The sequence below is a fragment of the Euprymna scolopes genome, chromosome 3 (assembly GCF_053919585.1).
Source record: "Euprymna scolopes isolate OS-2025 chromosome 3, ASM5391958v1, whole genome shotgun sequence".
Taxonomy (NCBI): domain Eukaryota; kingdom Metazoa; phylum Mollusca; class Cephalopoda; order Sepiida; family Sepiolidae; genus Euprymna; species Euprymna scolopes.
In genome coordinates this window covers 24064413-24086602 of record NC_136484.1, presented here as the reverse complement: position 1 = coordinate 24086602, position 22190 = coordinate 24064413, and the positions used below count along the sequence as shown (strand labels likewise).

Genomic DNA, 22190 nt, shown 5'->3' with positions numbered 1-22190 from the left:
CCGGAAGAGCTCCTGACTGACAATGATGCAGCGTTTTGTAGCCAGCAAGTCCGGCAGTTGTTAGATGAGTGGGGCGTCCGTCTACGGTTGCGATGTGCGCATGTGCCATCAGGAAATGGCATTGCTGAAAGAAGCCATCGCAGCATCAAGAGAATTGCTGCCAGGAAGCGATGTACTATTGCGGAAGCAACATATTGGTACAACATTACGCCAAAGGACGGGACGTCCCCTTCAACCGCACCTGCGAATGCTATTTACACGTACCGAGTCGGAGTGAAGGGAATCAACACTACGCAGCCAACCGACAAGGGAACATATAACAGATATGAAGTGGGAGATCCAGTGTGGGTGCGGCCTCCAGGAAATCGGTGCACCGACAAGTTTAAGCGAGGACACATATCTGGAGTGATTAGCCAGCAGTCTGTTTTGGTCGATGGAACCCCACGACATGCGCGTGATCTTCGCCCAGCTACCGAGGTGCGTCATACAACTACAGAAGAAAGCAGTGAAGCGTCTAGCGATGAGCTGCCGATGCACGGATTCAGTGAGCCCCTTCCAGAGACTGATAGCGATACTTCATCTGATGAGGCGGAACCAGATCCAGAGCCCGAATCTGAAACAGTGAATGTACCTCTTCGCAGAAGCACACGCACTAAAAGGCCACCCCCCCAGTGCTCTCTATGTGATCATCAGATCAGGGGGGAGTGTAACGTGCATCCAGGAGATAAGCGCCCGCGTGTTTGCGTGTTGTGTGGGTACGTGGGAGAGACGGATGAGGGGAAAAAGACTTACCTCGAGACCAGCTCAGCGTTACCGACCAAAAATAGAAAAGAGGACCAAGATGGCGACCGCCGTCTTTTGTAAAGTATGATGTCTCGCAAAGTCACACGAATTCTCGGAATATGCAAATTTAGCCGGCCTAGAACGACGATAAAAGCGGGTGAGGGGAAAGACGTGGGGGAGTGACGATTGAGTTGGCTGGGGAATCGTGTGGCTGTTGCTTCTTGTGCCGTGTTGAGGATATCTTACCGTGTTAAAGAGAGAGTCGGGCGCCATCTTGAATTTTTCCTTACATTTTTTTCTTACACTTTGATCCTTGGCAGCCAAAATTTCGGCCAAAAACCGATCAAAAACTAGTTCTATGTCTGAATACATACATAACCCTAACCCTAACCCTAACCCTAACTCTAACCCTAACTCTGACCCTAACCTGAATACACTTTATGTAAAATTTTAAATGTGTAGACCAAAAATTGGTTGAGATGTCAAATTTTTTACAATTTGACCCCAATTTTGACCACTTAACATTTATTATTTTGGGATCAAATCGAATTAAAAGTTTGATCCATGTCCAAGTAACATACATCTAACATTTCAAGTGTTTAGAGCCGAAATTGGCGGACGAGTATAGTAGAGTTTTCAAAGATCAAATCATGGAACTTTGATCCCTTGACAGACTAATGTCTGGCCGAAAACCAATTAAAAAGTTTTCCCAAATTTAATTACCGTTTATGCCACATCTCAAGTCTGCAAACTTAAAATTGATAGAGTAATTTGGTAGGGAAATATACACACAGACAGGCACACACACACACAAGTTCATTTTTATTGATATATAAATATGATTCATTAAAAAACACGCGAAAAGTATTTTTTTATCAAAACAGTGATACATTTAGTGGATCAAGGAAATTTAAAAGAAAAAAGCATTGCAAATTTTAACTTCAAAATTTTCCCGTGTGATTCGTTTTTTTTTTTTTTAATTTACTTTACGATTTTTAAACTGAATAAACAAGTAACAAAGGAAATAATGAAAATTTACAGTCATGAAAAATTGTTGAAATAACTTTTTTCTCATGAAAAAAATGTTTACAAACTGCAAGCATTGTTGTCCAAAACAAATGTAGGGCGTCATACATCGACAGGCAATGCAGATTTTATGTCGTTCTCATTTTGTAGAGTATTTCTTTTTTCGGTTTATTTGTATATTTGATTCCGCATAATTATAATTTAAAAGCATCATATACAATGTAACCAGCTAAAGAGCCATAACAGAACGGTCCATAAAAAATCCAATCAATTGAGCCACCTAGCGCTGCTCAGCGACTTTTAGTTGTCGGAAGAGATAGCATTTTTTTATATAGGAATAAGTTTAATACTAGCTATGAGTCAAAACAATTGTACGCAAGTGCTCCTAATTACAATGTCTCCCCACGGGACAGAGTTAGATACCAGGGTCGTTTTTATAATGTTACTCATTTTTAAGAGTATCTATGCCTGGTAAATGGGTTCACTATAAAACATATTTATAGCGATATGATTGCACTATTGAGCAATTTAAAAGAATCTTTATGTTATTTGCTTAGATATTTGATTACTTTTTCAATTAAGAAAATATTATATGCGTACAAGATGTCTCCAATAAGTTTCCAGATTTTTTGTCCGGGCATTTAAAATTGCCGTAGACTCTTGAAAATTCAGTATGTTCTTGCCATACGACTTATAAGATGACTGACCAATTTGTATGATTTCAAGTTCAAATGAATGGCTACAACAGTAATTTGAATACACCCCACTAAAGCCTAGTGAATTTCAAAAATGTAATCAGGCCGTGAGAACACATTAGAAGACAGATTTGCAATAAAATATTGTTTTAAACTTGCAAAAAAAAAAAATGCTACGGAAATGTATGGAATGCATAAGACTGCTTTTGGACCGTCTTGTATGAATCGAGCATTGGCTTTCGAGTGGCATAAGAGATTCAAGGAAGGCGTGGAGTCTGAGGGATGATGAGAGGTGTGGGAGGAGTTAGGAAGTCCGAACACCAGAGTTGATTGGCCAAATAAAGAATTTCATGGATAAGGACCATCGTGTGTCTATAGAGACACTAAGCGCACCATTTGATGTCAGTATGGGAACTGTACACAACATTATTCGCGAGGAATTGAAGATTTAGAAGATTTGCATGAAGTTTATACAAAGAGTACTCAGAAAAGATAAAGAAAGACGTTGTCATGACCAAGATGGGCATCTCGAGAGTTCCTCACCCTCCTTATAATTCATACCTTGCTCCTTGTGACTTTTGATTATTCCCTAATCATAAGGAAGACCTTAGAAGCTGCCGTTGTGAGAAAACTGAGGAGATGAAAAAGGCTGTGAAGAGAGTCATTGACATGCTCACACAATAGGATTTCCATGGGCCCTTCCAGAAGTTGTTGGAACAGTACAACAAGTGCCTTGCAGCCGGAGGAGATTACTTCGAAGGGGACTAAAGTTTCATGTGTGCACTATTCATAAAAATGCCTATACGAAAAAAAATGGAAACTTATTGAAGGCCACTCGTACATATACACAAACTATAGATTTGTTCGCCTGCTCGAGGTACTCAAGTTTCGTCCATAAAATCACCGGAAGGGTTTGTCGTAAACTTGTCTTTAATTTAAATAGAAAGGGTCATCATTTCGGGCATTTCTTGTCTAGACTACATAAAGCCAAAGATCATGTCTCATGATGTGTGTCAGTAAGACCTGTTACAGTGTGTTCGCTGTGTTATTCAAGTTACTTACATAGAAATAATTATTTAAATGTGTCATGATAATTAATCCTTCAAAGTATTTTCGTTAATTGTCGGTAACACTTGGTGTTATGTTAAAAAATGGCGTCATCAAGATAATGAGATGCAAGCTATCGTTTTTTTAATGTAGTTTTCCGCAAACAAGTTGGGCTCATAATAATTAAGAGGCAAAACATAAAATGTCATGATGTTTGTATTATTTAAACAATACGTCACGGTGGGGGAATCGAATGACGTTGGTTAAATGTAGTCATAGAAAATGGGGGCTTGTTGCACTTGATATCCGATCTGGCGACTGATTGTAGAATCTAGTTAGGTAGGATGATGGGTGTGATGAAGTAGAGAGGTCGAGACTGAAGGATGGGATAACGATGAAGAGATAATGACATATACGAGATGATGAAAGAACGAACGTGTGACAGTTTGAAAACAAATAGCATGGATGAGAGGAAAAAAATGAAAGGAAAGGGGGAAAACGAACTAAATATTAGGAAACAAAGAAATTTTGAAAATAAATAATTTAGAGAGAAAGTGAGAGGGAAGAAAAAGAGAGAGAATTGCATATTAGGAGATAGATATTCTGAATGACCGAATGTTTGGTTTGACAGTATTTAAATAGATAACGTGAAAGAGAGAGAGAGAGAGAGAGAGAGAGAGAGAGAGAGAGAGAGAGAGAGAGAGAGAGACAGACAGACAGACAGACACACAGACATACAGACAGACAGACAGACAGAGACAGACAGAAAGACACAGAGAGAGAGATAGAGAGAGCGAGTGAAAAAGAGGGAGAGAGGGTGGAGAAGACCGAGAGAAAGAGAGAGAGATAATTACATATTATGAGTTAGCGATAATGAACAGATGCAAATTTGAAAAATATAATGTCAAGCGCATAGAGTGAGATAGATAGATAGATAGATAGATAGTGATTATTGTTGGGAAAGAAAGAACGAAACATATGAGTAATGCGAAAGTTTGATACGTTTTCATTTGATGAGAAAATATTAAACAAGAACAGAAAAAAGTTAATAAAAATCATTATCAAATTTGATGACGAGCGTTAAATCTCAGAGAAATTTGCTTTGTTCTTTTGTCCCTTACAGAACGTCAAATTTGAAGAAATTTTTTTTTTCTGTTTTTCGATCGATCGCCGACTTCGGTCTCTTTTAATCTATCCGTCTGTCTCTCAAACTGAGCGACCGTCATTTGCTGAGCATACGGACAATCTTTTAATTAATTCTTCAAGTATCGGTTCTTTGATTGAGACTGTTTAAGTAAGACCGATTTTGTGACTCGCTAGCAATCACAATTCGCGTTGATTTTAGTGTTTTCTTACGATTGTTCGGACGATGAAAGACATTGTTACATCTAAAAAGGTGAACATGTAATCTAACCACAATATCAGAGCACCGTATTATTTCCAAATTAACATCTCTTATTTTTTGTTTAACGGTTTAACTCATGAGATATAGCAAGTGCTTTATCGTAACCTTTGACATTTACCAACGTATATATACATGATGATTAAATTGTCCAGACAAACAAACAAACAAACAAAAAAAACAAACAAAAAATGTTCCACTGTGGATTCAAACCGAATATAACATTCTACAAACACAATCAGACTTGTGTATTTATTCTTAACTGTCATCCTAAATAAAAAAAATCCATTTTCTCATAATTACAATTTAATCATAGCGTAGACAATCATCGTTATTTACAAGGGTCGTTCCAAAAGTAATTCCTCCTATCTTTTATTCTGCCCGAATTGACCAGAGAAGATTACAAATTGCATATTATGATAAGGGAACTTATGCGTTCATGACCTGAAAGTTTCATATCGATGTTGCAGATATCGACGGTATGAATTTTTAAGAAAACAACCCCTGTCATAGACGTGCACCAGAAGCAGAGATGCATCATTGAATTCTGTACAAAAATGAACTGAGAATGGTGATGAATATGTTGAAAAATAAATTCCGCAGGACAAAAGATTGTTTGTTTTAATAGTACCATCCCCGTCTTCATAGCTCTTCAACATTTTTAATTAAAAGATAGGAGGCTTTGTCTTATGACAAAGCGCGCTCATGACGCCTACGCGCAGCCATCGTTCATCATTGACAAAAATTCACTGAAACTCATGGTGACTACGTAGAAAAATAGATTCTGGAGCACGAAATGTTCTCTGGTTTTAATAGTACCATTCCCGTCTTCGTAGCTTTTCGAATTTTTTAGTTAAAAAAATACGAGTCTTTACTTTTGGAACAACCCTCGTATAGTCAAAACAGGTGAGCTGGGTTGTCACCCAAGTATAAAACATATAACCTCTTAAATTAAATCTTGCGTTTACAAAAGATTTACGATTTTTATCACTCTCCAATAATTAAATATAGAATCCCAATTCGTGTAATTAATTATTCTATATTAATTAAACTTAATTGATCGATTAATATTTGCAGCAGCAAACTCTTTGCACACTATAAGAAAGATATAACAAATGTAAATGCCAAAGGGAGATACGTTATGGTCGAAGACAAAACGTAGAACAGAAAATAAATTCAGAATTAAATTATAACAAAATTATTGCGGTTCTTATTTAGAATTCAACAGAATTATAAAAACAAAAATACAGAAAATACTGGAAAACCTCTTTGATTTGCGTACTCATCACGGAACAAACTTGCGTCGCCATCTTGAAAAAAATAGGAGTAGATAAATCCTTAATAATTTAAACTTTCGAGAACAGTCTTGTAATTTTGCCGAATCCACATTAATCGCTTTAAATCGTTTTAAAATGTTTTTCTTTATGAAGGATTAAGCAAGAGCTTAATCAATTTATGTGATTTTTGGAACATGACGTTTCTGTTTCGTGACGGGTTCGCACATCATTAATATATTTCTGTATTTTAAAAAATTAGGTTGAATTCTAAATGATAGTCATTTATTCTGTTATTTTCACCATGAAGACTTCTAGCTTGGTTTTTCATTGTTCAGATGTGTATTTTTTCTTTCAGATTATTTGCAAGATTGCGTTATGGTTGGATGCGGAGCCTCGCGAAAATGCATGCCTCTTGCATCATGTCTCATATTGCAGCTGGCATGGGATAGCCTTCTCAAATGACCTTCCTATAAGTAACCATATTGTCAATAAAACGACGTCGTATAAAAATCTAGGAATAAAAAAAAAGCCAATGTTGGAACGAAAAAATAAAGAGCAAACAGTGAAACATTTGTAAATGGTTGTTACAGTAACCTAATTGCAACGTTCATTTTTTTGTGATGTTAAATAGTTTCTCATAAATAAATTACTATAATTTGCATACCGATGGAATTTGGCATTTAAACACTTTATCGTCAAATCAAGTGACGCGTCGAGCCATGCTAAAAGCTACGTTTCCTGTCTAATGACATCACAATGTATACGGATTTTGATTGGTTAATGTTTTATCGTACCATAATATTTAATTTAAGAATTGCGTCTTTGAAAATCCACGCTAAATAACATGAGATACAAAATATGATACTCAGAAATTTCAAATATATTAATTGCATTTAATGGTATCTGCGATACTATACTATTAAAATGTGCACCGTTTAACTGGCAATAGGTTACAGATGAACAACATATTAAATATCTTGAATATATATATATATACATATATATATATATATATATATATATATATATATATATATATATTAGTCTATCAATTTGTTTCCCTATTCCACTTTCTCGCGGAATCTACCGAGCCGATCGGGCTGAAACTTTCTATGTATCTTTGTTATTATAAGGTACAGCAAATTAAGTATTATGGTATCTGTTAAATTCACAGATACAGATTAATAAGGGTTTATAAGGATGAGTCATCGCAAGAACACATTTACTCTAGGAGTTTCCTTAGAAACTACTGGGCCGATCTTGCTTAAATTTTATGTAACCCTTTGTTTCTTCAACGTGCAACGAACTAAGTGTTATGAGATCCATTTGACGTGCATTTAGCGATTAATACGGATTGGTATTTAATGCAAAAATGTGCACAAATTTAACCATGTGCAACTATCAATCTGGCATAAAGCACGAATTCTAAGTCTAGTTTAATTAGCAAAACGTCTAGTATATTAGTGTTAGGACGATTAGCCGGAAACGGGAATCCGAAAACTCGGAACTTTGGAGGATCGGAATCTGTATAAAAATCAGAAGGAATTCTGCTTATTTTCGATGCTAAAAACTTTGATTACCTTTTTTATTTGATCTCTTTTTAAAAACAAATTCTTTTAATGCTGGGAAGAATAATAAAATAATAAATGTTTATTGATTTTAAATTACTAGAAAAGCAAAAGTCCATAGATAACCCTCTTCCAGAAGTGTGTGTTTTACCTTTGTAAAAAATATATATATATGTACCCACTAAACACGTGTTTTTACGGTAATCGTAAAAAAATTGCAATTTATAGTCAACTATTCAGGGATTTATAAATAATCGGAATCGGTAATAGTATCAGAATCGGAAATTTATTAAGGAATCGGTAATTGCTTCAGAATAGGGAAAAGATATTGAAATCGTCCCACCACTAATATATATATATATATATATATATATATATATATATATATATATATATATATATATATATATATATATATACTAGCAGAAGGGCCTGTCGTTGACTGGGTTCAAAAACAGCCTACAGAAAAGGGACTGTGATTGATGAAAGTATGTTAGGTTATGAAAAGGTGGGGGTTGTAAAGAGATAGGTTTTGATACGCAGAAAATACTAAGCAAAATATGATGAAAGTAAAGATAATTTTCGCGAAAATATATTCTTTTATATCAATTCTGTTTCTATTCGTAGGCAAGAGTGGCCAACATAATTATGTTTCCTTACAAAGAGAAAATGTTATACATATAATAATATAAATATACAATAAATAAATGTTACCATAGTCAATAAAAGTTACTTTTATGGTAGAAAGGTTCCTTGGTTTGTATTTTTAAGTAGTTTGTAAAAAAAAAATATTTTTTTATATTCACGCACCGGTTAAAAAAAAAATCAAAATGGCAGCGACTTTGAAATGGAAATGCCCCGTTTTCAATTTGAAGGAGGGGCACCTGAGCATTTTGTGTTAATAATTTAAGAGAGTTCCATCAACGTAAGGAATATTTATAAACATATTTTAATGTTTTTCGTTATTTTGTGCTTGAGGATTATTCGATTATGGCATGTGTAGTTTATATAAAAATTAATTTAAGTAGTTATCCCCTCAAATTTCGTTTTAATTTCGGTTCGCTGAAATTATTCCAAGTAAAGAGCATTAAAAACTATTTAAAAACTAAAAAAACCTGAACTGAACTTTTAGTGACTATGGTAACATTTGTTTTTTGTATATTAATTTTTCGGGTAGTCGTTTGTTGACTTTTCTGTTAAACACTCTTACTAAATAATATCGACGAAATATCGAAAAACAAAGAAACAGTTTTGAAAAATAATGAAACTTTACTTACTTTAGTAAAATAACCCGGAGCAGCAAAATGGGATATTAAAAAAGTAAACACGTAATTACTTTAGTATTTTAAAGCAAAGAATCGATATAAATATGAAAAAGAAGAAAATGGCGCCCTTTTCAATCAGAACAGCTTCGTTTCAGTTTTACAGTATTGAACGCTGTAGTATTGCGCCGTCGGATTCAGGGTTGTACTATTGTAATGTAAAGAACACGCAGAAAGGGTTGTAATCAACTGAAATCCTTCTAGTACACTGACAAAAAAGCTTAAACAGATATATAAATAAAAATAAAAAGGTTATGTAAATGTTTTTAAAAAGACACGTAATCACGTGAGCAGGATTTTTTTCTTCTTTTGACACGATAACAAGTAACGTTCTTATTTTTTTTTATTCATCTATTTTCGAAAGAGTGCCACGTGCAAGTGGAGAAGGAAAAGACAGAGTTATGCAAAATTTGTGTCGAGAATTGTCTAATTTCTGACTTTTTCTGTTTTCACTTTAAAAAGGACGTGAATTTATGAGGTGAATATTCAACACAGTATGATTCAGCTAAAAAAAATAAATTAAAGCTAACGTGAATTAAGATTAAAGTTAAGGTGTTATTGTGGACCCTCACCCCTTTTAAAAAAATTTGTTAAACTTTGGGACATATTTACATTCTATGGAGGTCAGGCGAGAACGAACACCCCATAATTTTTTATACCATATTTCTCCAAACTGAAACATAATTATCAGAGTATACTTACGCAAATAGATACGAAAAGTCTTTGGTAAAGTTTGTGCCTATTTCCATGGAGTACAGGCGCGAACGCAGACCCTACAATTTTATTATACCATCCCTATTTAGTTGAAGCATACTTATCAAAGTATTCTTATGTACATCTATACCAAAAATCTTGTACAAGTTCTTTTTTCATTTTTTATTTCCATACTTTGTGGGCCAGGCGCGGACGCAGACCCCAGAATTTTTATGAACCACCGTTCTGCCAGATCAAACATACCCATTCCTGATCCTCGATACACCTTCTATCATTACATGTAATCAGTTTTTTAAAATAGTCAACCATATAGGAGCCTATTCGTGACCAGGCACACACACAGGCGTTCAGCTTCATATTATAGGATATATATATATATATATATATATATATATATATATATATATATATATATATATATATATATATATATATATATTGTGTACAGAAAGTTGTTAGTTGAGACAGGTCATTGGTACCGTCGGTTTCAAGCCCGATAATAAGGCTCGATAAGGATACCTTAAACGGGCCTTATTATCGGGCTTGAAACCGACGGTACCAATGACCTGTCTCAACTAACAACTTTCTGTACACAAAATATAAGTACGCTCTTAAAATTTGGATTTTCCTTTTAATTGAGCACTCTGCTGAAATTCTTTTTCCAAAAAAACTAATCATATATATATATATATATATTTATTTACCAGTGGTGAAAAAAAAAAAAACCGGACTAAAGTGCTCAATGTGTAGTCAGAGCAGTATATAGGAAATTTATTACTGTGAGTCCAGAATGAGTTTACAAATTGTTTCAACTAGAGGAAAATCCTCAAAGAGAGGAAAAATCCAACTAGCATCATCAGAATTCATAGATGGACTAAGTTATAAAGTCAAATAAAAATGGAAAGATCGTAGATAAAGGGGAGTTAGAAAAGAAGGGGGAGTGGTGGGGAGAGGACGTTGGAGTTTAAAGTAGTAGGAGTGTATTAAAAAAAGAGAGGGGTTTATAATTAAATATTAATTATGTGTAAATTCTTATATACGTGTTTTTTAACGGTTTAAACTTAAAAGACGCTACTTTTGTTGATAACGGCATAAGTAACAGTTAATTTAAAGGATCACCATGGCAACAGGTTGGAGAGTTAATGTTAGTGAAGGAACGGGTTGAAAATGGGGTTTAAAGTGATTTAGCCGGGCGGGGAGAGATTGAAAGATATTTATTGTTTATAAAATGGAAAGAAAAAGAAAAGGAAAAATAAGTTAATGAATTATACTTTACAGGTTTATTTTGATAGTGTAATGATATATATATAATTAAATATAATAAATAAATTAGCCGGGCAGGTAGAAATAATACGTTACAGGTTTATTTTAATAAAATAAAATAAAATAGGTGAAGGAACGGGTTGAAAATGGGGTTTAAAGTAATTTAGCCGGGCGGGGAGAGATTGAAAGATATTTATTGTTTATAAAATGGAAAGAAAAAGAAAAGGAAAAATAAGTTAATGAATTATACTTTACAGGTTTATTTTGATAGTGTAATGATATATATAATTAAATATAATATATATATAAATAAATTAGCCGGGCAGGTAGAAATTATACGTTACAGGTTTATTTTAATGAAATAAAATAAAATAGGTGAAAGCTTAAGTAAGTAACTTAAATAATAGAAAAACACATTTTTAATAAGTAACACACAAATATAAGCACACGCATAAATATGTACAGCAAATGCACATACGTAAATGGGGGAAAAGCACATGCGTGATCACACATACATATATACATATATATATATATATATATATACATATACATATATACACAAACATACATATACAAACACATATATATATGTACACATACACAGATACGTAAAAATACACGCATATATACATATATAAACATATATGCAAATACACATACATCCAGATGCAAACACTTACACATACATATATATATACATATACATATACATACATATATATATATATAAATATAAATTAGCTGGGAGGGGGGGGAATTGAAAAATATTTTATAAATAATTTTTAAATTTTCAGGCGTTGTAGTTGAAGGAAAGAGAGAAAGAGAAAAATATAAATTAATGAATTATAAGTTACAAGTTTATTTTACTAATATAGAAATAGGTAAGAATATCAGTAAGTTAATCAAATAATAAAATTCATAAAGTTATTAGGGAGATATTTATAATAAGTGAATAAAACACATACACACAGAAAAACACACACACAAATATACATGTAGAAGATACGTAACCAAATACAAATATATATAAACACATACATATACACACATGTAGAAGATACGCACAAACACAAATACATATATATACATACATATACACACACACATATATATATACACACACATATAAATACATACATACACACACATATACATACATATACAAACACACACACATACACACGCACACATATATATATATATATATGTGCACACATATATACATATATATATATATAAATTAGCTGGGCAGGGAGAGATTGAAAAAATTAATTTTTTGTTTTTAATTTATTATTTATAGTTTTTTGAATTGTCGGGCGTTAAGTTGAAAGAAAGAAATGAGAAATAGAAGGGTAAATAGGTGAATTATACGTTATAGGTTTATTTAATAAAGTAAAAAAACTAAGGATATCAGTAAGTTAATTAAATAATAAAAATTAATATAATTATTAATAAAAAGTAGATAGTAAGTAGATAACAAATACATACACATGAGTACACATGTAAAAAATACACACATCAATGGGGGAGGAGCATGTGCTTGAGTATATGTACAAACACAAATACGAAAAATATGTAAATAAGCTTCGTGTTAAAAAATATGATAATTATTATTGAAAGAATTAGTAAGAGGTAAATATAAGAGAAAAGCGTATTATATATGTTATATGTAGATGGTAAATTAAATAATTAATTAAAATAGAAGGTAAGTAAATGATTAGTTGTTAACAAGTAGATAATAGACCGAGAGGCAAGTCGAAGGATACCAATTGTGATAAGTACGTAATTGAAATAATAGAAATCGAGACCTAATTATGGAAATAGCCAATAAGAGACTTTAAATAATGACATAAGGAATGATTAAGGCAAAGGGGGGGGTACAAAAATGAGTTTGGTAAAGAGAGATGTAGCTAAAAAATGGTGGGATAAATAGGTGGGGTTCTGTGGAGGGGTTCTTTTAAAATGAATGGGGGACTATATAGTTTAGGTTGTAAATAGGGTGTGTGTAATTCGTTAGTGTTAGATTTTAGGGGTGGGTTATAGTTATTATTAGAAGGGTGAGAAGTTGCTTAAGAGGTGGGATTTATAATGTTTACAATTAAGTGAGGTTTCAGTTTTTTTATTTAGAAGTTTATCTCTATCTCTAAAATTAGTAATCAGTAATTTTTCAGTTAAGCATAAATAACATGGGGAGTTTAGTGATTTACAGGTACTAGCTCTATTAAGAATTTCCCAGCTAATAATTGGGGTGAGGTTGTTTCGGGTAAGTAGTAGATAGTGGTTAGTTAATGAAGTACTATTTGGGTGGTTGGGGTTATTTAGGGAGCATTTATGCACTCTAAATCTGTCTTTGAACGTGGTGCTTGAGAGGCCAATGTAAAATTTTTTGTTTTGTGGGTCTTCAGCAGGGGCAATAGTTGCTTTGTAAACCACATTTGTTGAGAGAAAATTTTGCTGGAGCGGGCATTGGGGTTTGTTAAGGCAGTTACAGTTATTTTGACCATTGTTATTATAGTTGTGGTTATTTAGTATTTTATTGTTGTGTTTTTTAATTTTATTTTCTAGATTATTTGTGCAACTGTAGCTAAGCTTAATAGTGTTCTTATTAAAAATTTTATGTAGAATATTACTAGGGGGAAGTGGTGATTAAGAAGCATGAAGAATTTTTTACCTAATTTAGTTTTTATCATATTATTATAGGGAGGGTTAAACCAGAGGACTTTGCGGGATCTGTTATTCCTATTTGTATTGTTGGGTTTATTAGGGTCCAAGTATGTAATATTAGGGTTGGAATATCCAGATTCCTTTAAAGCATTTTCAAAGAAGGGTTTGTGTAGGTTAAAAATGCTGGAGTTAGATGAGTTTGTGCTAAGCCTTTTTTCTATTGATTTAGGGATATGTTTAATAATGTGTTTGGGGTGGTTGGACATAGGGTGTATATATAGGGGGTATGTATTATTTTTAGTGTATGGTTCATAAGTATTATTTATAACAGTTTGATTTATATATACAAAGGTCCGTTAGTTTAGTGTTTCATTTATTTCTATATATAGTATGATTCTTTATAAAGTATACGATTAAGAGGTCACCTCATTTGTTTATTATATTAAGGAAAATCAATTGTACTAAATAACTGTATGTTAGTTTAAGTTTCTAGCGAGAGACTTGTTCGATTTAAGATTGTTATTTCATCAACTCTAAATAACAATTATATTGATAATATATTTAATTAAATTTATTTGGAATTATAGCTTTCGACATCGATTTTTTTATGAAACGAGTAGAGTTATTTCCCCTGATGAGTTTTTTTTATATGTTCCAAAGTTCGAAAGATAAAAAAAAATCTTCCCAAATAAATTAATTTGGAAATCGCAAGACGTTTCTAACGTGAAAAAATAATTTCGTGTAGACAAAAAGATGTTTTGCTTTATTTTTAAATATTCGATACTCTAATGCATAATTTGATCCGGATTCTCGAGAATTCCCGTCAAGCATTGTAACAGACGCTTTAAAAACAAACAAAACGGAAAAAATACAAATGCAAATATTCAAAATATAACAAAAACCTACCTTTTAAGGATTGAAATATTTTTATTTATTTCATTTCATATATTTTGTTTTGTTTTATTTATTTTTTTTTTTTGCAAAATATTTATCAACAAAAGTTTTTTTTTTCCCTTCAAGAAAAGATAAAAGTTTTACTTTTTTAACCGTAAATTCTAGGTGTAAGTACAAGTTTTTTAAAATACTTATTGTTCAGTCAAGTTTCTTTTTTGGGGGGGGGCACAGAAATTTTACATATATAGATATTTTTTTTTTTTAAAGAAAATACGTAAAAATATGTTTATGAAAAGCGTAAATTGTCAGATGAAAGTACAGGAAAAAATTTTATATTTTTATTTTATTTTATTTTTTTTACGGCTGTTCATTGCCAGTGAAAGAACTTAATAGAGATGAGGAGATTTCCTTAGGAATCTTTTACTCCGGTCGACTGTTGAACGGATATCGACGGCAAAGAGGGAGGAGATAGGGTAAAGGAAATGTGTAAGTGTGCTCCGATATAATACCGAATTCCCTTCGCATATTTTTAAAGGTAGCCATTTCGGACGCCCATAAATAAATGATTTTTACTATTGTTAGAATCTCACCTGGTGGAGAAGGTATCACGCACTTCTTTTTTGGGCCGATTACATTTACATGTTTTTAGTCGCGTGCAAGCGACTCTATAAGTCACTTCGTCGGTCGGTCGTTTGGTCGGTCGGTCGGTCTGTTCGTAACACTTTTGTGCTGAGCCTCACGGTGTGGAGGATCCGAGCTGATAATTTACGACCTTCCCGCGAGGGAGGGTTCGAAACTCTTTCTTTCTTCCCTCCAAGGGGAGCAAAACCAAAATCGGTCGTAGCATCTCACTCCGACCACAAAAAGGAGGAGGTGCCAGGCCAAAAGGACAATAAAGAGGACAGCGCTCCCCAGAAAAATGAAGGGGCATACCGCCTGGACCTCACAAACGAGGAAGCGGCAGATGGCCTCAAAGTAAGCAAAAAAGATCATGCTCCCCAAGAGGCCAACTCCCTAAAACGGGAAGCTGCTCCCGAAAAAGACTCTAACCAAGGAGAGTTAGGCCTAAAAGACACTGAAAAGGGAGCCCCCCCACAGAAGCGACATTCCCACAAAAGGACAGACTAAGAAATCTGGGGAGGCAGGAAGCGTCGCCAATAAACAGGCAGAGGCGACCTCCATAAAAGACCAAAAACGGTCTAACCCCACCAAAGACTCTATACCAACACCAACACCACCAAGAGGATCTGCGTGGGAGAAGACCGTAGAAAAACAACCGTCCCCTCAAGAGTATAGAGACCTGTACCTGACAAAGTACAGACAATACATAGAGGGGGCAGATATAAAACCCATACCGGGTGCCTGAGAGGCGATTGAGGGCAGAGTCCTGTCCTTCGCCATTTCCGATATACCGGAAAACCGCCTCCTGGGGATGAAGAGGAAGACATGGCGGGGCTCCTCCACAAATTTACATCCCGGTACTATACCTGTACCAGAGGAGATTCGCCGTGTGGGACACCTCCTACCCACCAAGGACGATGCGGAGAGACACTCCCTCAAAGAAATAAAGCATGGGAGAGTCAAACTAATACCCGAATAGCAGGGCAAGAGAAGGACTCAGGTGCAGGTATTTATTGTGCCAACCCAAATACCGGCGGTACTGTTAAGATGCCTCTTCAGCCAGTACGGTGAAGTGGAACAGGTGACCCCAGTACGGTCAGACACACCTGAGACAACGCCCGCGCCAAAACAGTCGGCAACAACCCCTGCAACCGCGGCACCAACCCCAGCTCCAAGGAAAACCCAAACCACCCAGGAGGCCAAGTGGGAGGAATGGAGCACGGTAGTGAGACAAAAACGAAAGCCCATAATCTCTTCTGCCACCTCCCACCACCAGCCCAAAAATCGAGGCAGCAGCCTCTGCAAATGCAGCAACAACAGCCACCGCAGCCAATGACACGGGAACAGCTACAGCAACAACAACTACTGCAGCAACAAAAGAAGCAACAGTCACGACACCAGCAGGAGCAGCAGCAACAAAAACAGCCGCAGCAGGAACTAGAGGAGCAGACACAACCAACGGTCCCCACACCAATTAAGACGGGGATCAAGCTGAGAAAAGACTGCTCCTCTGAGGATGAATCCGCAAGTGAGAGGGAGAAGAATTCAACCTCACCTCTCCCCAGTTCATTCGAAAGAATAAAAAAGAAAGACAAAAGAAGAAAAGGGGAAGAAAAGGTGGCTCCCAACAACCCTACTCCCTAACAACAAAATCCACTTTCACCCCCCAAACCAGACACCGCACCAACACCAGACACCGCACACACACCAGACACTACACCAGCACCAACACCAGGCACCGCACAAACACCCGTCCCCACACCAATGCAAACTGAGCCACCACCCCAAAAAGAAAAGGAAAAGAATGAACCGAGGGAAGGGAGAGACTCCTCTGCCTCTTGCAGACCACCCAAATTAAAAGCCCTTGCCCCCGAGGAACTATGTTATGTAGACCCTCTATCTGTGGCAACAGACATTTCCTATCGACAGACGAAAAACTTAAAACCTCTGCTTGATTACAAACAGATAGAGGGGAAAGATGTAAATATCCCCTCAAATATCCTGGACGCCCCGCTCCTAATAACTTTTGTCCGAACTCCAAAGGCCTGCAAAATCAACTTGTGGACAAGGTTGCAGGCCGCTCAAGGGGCGTTACCGGGAATCGAACTAGTTAAGAAAAATGACCCTTCTCTTGACGAACAGTCAAAACAATGCAAGGGAAGGGTCCCAGTGTTGGTCCATCCGTCACTCTACAGGGCCATAAAATTAATTTATCCTTTGGACATCGGCGGCATTGCGAGAGAAGGTCAGGATATGAAAAACCTGATCAGCTTGAGCATGGCACATAACGTCGGCGTCTTCTCCTCGGCTGACATCGGAGCTGAGTGTGACACACCCTAAGGTAGATACCACGGCTTTGAATTTGGCTATTTTGAATGCGAGGGGCTTGAGCTCGCCTCCGGTACGATCTCTTGTCCCTGTGAGTGGATATGGCTGCGATTCAGGAGACGCATTTCGTTTCCTGTGTGGACTGTCAGGTGCTGGCGAATTTGAAATTTTGAGGTTTTCTCAGCATATGGCAGCCCGCGGGGGAAGTTTCTGTGGTGGTTAAACGTACCCTGTCAGCGACGGTCGATGTTGTAGATTGTCGGAAACGGGTAGTGCTAATGGGGGATTTGAACGTCATCTTAGACCCCGAGATAGATAAGGTAGGAGGCGATGCTAGAGGATCAGAGATGTGCGAGTCCAGCCTGGCTGATCTGATGGCTAGATGTGGTCTGGTCGACAGGTTTCGGGTCGAGCATCCGGGGCGAGAGATGTGGACGTGGACCAATAGCGTTTCCTCCTATCCAAACACTTCCTTGGACAGGATGTTAGTTAGGAGAGGCGAAGTAGACTTCTTATCTTGTCCCACGTTCACTTGGCTAGGAACAATGGACCATAAACTAGTTATGGCCCGGCTGAAGCTAGGAAATAAGCCTAAGTGGCTCACTGAAAGTTAAACACCTCCTTTCTGGAGAGACAATACTTCCAAGAGAAGCTAATAGAATTAATTCAAAAAGCACTAGTAGGGGCGGTTACCGGGAGTAAGTGGTGGGTAGGTCTAAAAGCCAAAATTAGAACCTTCTCCATCAAGTATGCCCAGCGCTTCGCACTAGATAAAGCCAAGACAAAGAAGAAGCTAGAGCAGAAACTAGCACGGTGTATGGGGGAAGGTAATAGGATTAGTCAGGAACTAGCTAAGCAGAATCTTCTGCGTGAGAATAGCGAGCGTTATGAAGGTCAAGTAGTCAGAGCTAGGCTTGGAAAGATAGGCAATGAAGCAGTCAACTCCAACACTAACGCGCGTCGTAAAATTTCTAGGTGTGGCTCGGACAAGTACATTGCAAAGGTAAGATATCCAGATGGACGCATTCTGGAATTGACTCGGGAGATCTGAGAGGGGTTTCGAGAACATTTCGAGGAGCGTTTTATGCAGCAGCCCGATCTTCCGGTCATTGAGTTTAGCGACTATTTGGCTGACTTTCTCCGCCTCGAGGCGGCGAGAGCGGCTAGTTGCGAGGGCCGGGTGACGGAGCGGGAGGTTTTTACTGCGTTGAAGCAGGTCAGCTGTGACAGATCGCCGGGACTTGATGGTCTGCAATACGAACTGTATTTGAGGCTGTCGCCCATGTTTCTGCCTCTCCTGACGGATGTGTTCAACCATTGGTTTGCTCAAGGATCCATCCAGGGGCAAGTCACCAAGGGAGTGATCACATTGCTGAGGAAAGGTGACGGGCATGGTGGGAAGAGTTAGACGATTAAAGGCCCATAACTCTGCTTAAGTTGAAGATTTTGGCCAAGGTCCTGTTTAATCGGCTGCAGGTTGTTATCGGCGAGTTGGTTGACCCGGAACAGAACTACGCTGTGAAAGGGAGATCGACTCAGAACAACTTGCACCTTATACACACGATCCTAGAGGTGTAGATGATGACACGGAAGCCGCGCTGATAAACTTAAATCAGTCCAAAGCTTTCGATAGGGTCGACCATCGGTTCTTGGCATCTGTCTTAGAGGCCGCCGGTTTTAAACCGGACTTCTGCAAGTGTATCTCCGTGATGTATCGACAGCCCACAGCCGTCGTCCAAGTCAATGGAAAGTGCTCAAAACCCTTTGTTATCTCTTGGTCAGTTCGTCAGGGTTGTCCGCTGTCGCCCCTGCTCTATGTCCTGGCTTTGGAGCTCGTGTTCTGCAATCTGAGACGTGAAGAGGCAAATTCGGCCCTGTGCGCAATTGCAATATCCGGTGGCTCAGCTGCCAAGGTATCCGCATTCGCCGATGATGTCACGGTCTTTGTGTCAAGATTCAGAGACATCGAGATCGTGTCGGAGGTGCTTGTTCGGTATGAAAGAATTACAGGGACCAAGATAAACCGCAGCAAGTTGGTAGGACTGCGGTTGGGCGCCTGGAGTGGCAACGCCAACCTCCCGGCGCCCTTCAGCTGGACAGAGGGGCCGGTTCGGATCCTCAGCGTGTGGTTCGGACTGGGTCTCCAGCTTGACAAAAATTGGTTGGAGGTATGGTCAAAGGTGGAGGCTGCAGTCAACTTGTGGCTTCCTAGGAAACTTTCCTTAACGGGTAGAGCTGAGGCGTGCACCACTTACGTCTTTCCTCTCATCCTTTACCGACTGGATATACTTCTCCTGCCTGCACAATACCTAGCAGCTCTCGTTGAACTCTTGTCCTCGCTTCTTTGGGACAGAGGAAGACACTGGGTAAGCAGACAGGTCTGTATTCAACGTCCGTATGAGGGAGGCTTGGGAATGCTGGACTTGAAATGTCATCGAGAAGCTGAGAGGCTGGCCTTCCTGAGCCACTATATGCAAGATGATCAACATTGGCACCCCGACCTCGTTCTCGACTCTTCTATCGAGAGCCGTCACAGTCCGTGGGGAGAATCTGCCTACATAAAAGAGTGCCGAGCCGTGCTAAAACGACTAAGGTCCAGCGACCTTGTGACTGCTACCCGTAGGGAACTCCACAGGGATCTAGTGAAGGGGGCCGCCGACGACCCGCAACGCGTGCGTTTGGGTTGGCAGCAGAGTTAGAGTCATCTGAACAATTTGGAGTTCTCTCTGACCTGGCGATTGGCCCGAAATGCACTTCCACTCAACAACATACAATGCAATTCCGGGTTTTTGGACTCGCCTGATTGTCCCCGTTGTGGGACAATGGCCGTAGAAACGACTGATCACGCTTTCTGCGATTGCCGCACACTCTGCCTGTACTGGTTGTATGTCAGCGAGGTGACGGCTTGCATCGATCCTGAGAATCCTCGCCCAATTAATATATCCAATGTCGTGGACAACGTGAGGCCGCTATGGTACCGGGAAAGACAAATGGTCTACGTTACAATCCTGGCCGTGGCGAGAATGGTGATTTGGACGTCGCGTCTGTAAGGTTGCAGGGGTGTGTTGTCTTTTTCTGATCAGGATCTGATCGCTTACTTTAAACACGAACTAAGGGTGAAGATCAGATGTGATAGAAGAAGGTTGCATCGCGCGGTATTTGGCAGAAGATGGACACATGTAGCAAGTCTGGTTGTACGAAGAGGAGCCAAATTTGAATACGTCCCCCGCCTAGGTGTGGAACGCGCAGTTCCGTAAAGCAAAATTAAACAAGTAGCCTCTCAGCTAGCTGAGTGTGTGTTCCATCCCTCCCCGATTAGGAAGCCTCCAAGATCCCCACCCCTCCTACTTGCAATTTTTGTTTTCACCCCTTCTCTAAATTTCCCCCATCTTGGAGAGAAAGAAATACAAACTAACCCCCATTCTTTACCCACAAAATATTTTTTCTCCATTCACCCGCATCTAGATGGTATCCCCACTTAGAGACTGATCCACAGAAGCGAGGTTGCTTTTACAAACCTAGTGGAACGGCAGTGTATCAACTAGACAGGGTTGGGAGGGTCCTACTAATCACCTTTTGTTTTTTCTTCCCCCGCCCTCGACACAAATGAATTATTGTACCATTTTATTGTTATCTTTTTTGTTTTTACACGTCAATAAAAAATGTTTTTAAAATTGGGAGTTAAGTAGTTCGTACCCCAGAATGAAAGGGTGAATGCAGTGTTATGGTGAAAGAAGATACTAGCTGGGAGAAACTTTTGATTTTGTTTTAGTTCTGGAGTAACAAGGATGACCAACGACCACCACAATCCCCCCTTTTGAGTTGGCCATGTGCCTAAGTTTTTTGTTCATTGCTGATTTTCAATGTATTTTTAACATGAATAAAGGATTTAATATCTCAAAGTGTAGTATCTGTTCCGGCAAATACTGCAAGCAAAAATCATATGTGGGGCATCTCCACATATAAGACCTTGGTCAATGTAGGGGCAACCCTTCATACCAATTGTCACTATCCAGCTCCCCTACGCCCCGGGGAGTTAGTCCCCATTTCCCCTTCACACCTCACATTAAAAATCGGCCTTGTGCCTAATTTGCTCGGTGGAGGAGCAAATAAATACCCTTTTCTTGGCCTTTGGCAAAGATCAAAGTGTAGTATCTGTTCTTACTACATGCTGTACTTATTGTGATATAAAGTGGGGGATCACTTTTCTGTATTAATTTAATGTAAAATGATCACCCACTTTACCACCAGTCAGTCTCAAAGCCATTCAAGTCATTCTTCAGATCATTCAAGTTGCTTTTGAAGGATTCCAGTTATTTTTTAAGCATTCAAGTCATTCTTAAGGTTATTCAATTCATCCTTAAGTTCATTAAAGTCATTCTAAGTCATTTACTTTTTATTTATTTGTCATTTCAGCCCATTTTTCGGTCATTTTTGTTTATATTTAAGAATTTCATGTCAATCCTACATTCACGCATTCATTCATTAAACGAGAGCACGCGACTAATGGCTATCGGCCTTGTTCTCTGTTCTTTTATATTTGAAATTATTGTGTATGTGTGGGTGGGGATTTTGATGTTACC

At 37.7% G+C, this 22190-nt stretch overlaps 1 pseudogene; it reads left to right on the top strand.

Annotated features, from left to right (window-relative positions):
- Nucleotides 1-21722: 21722 nt before the first annotated feature.
- LOC145265477 (U2 spliceosomal RNA) lies at nucleotides 21723-21848 on the top strand (annotated as a pseudogene).
- Nucleotides 21849-22190: the final 342 nt, after the last annotated feature.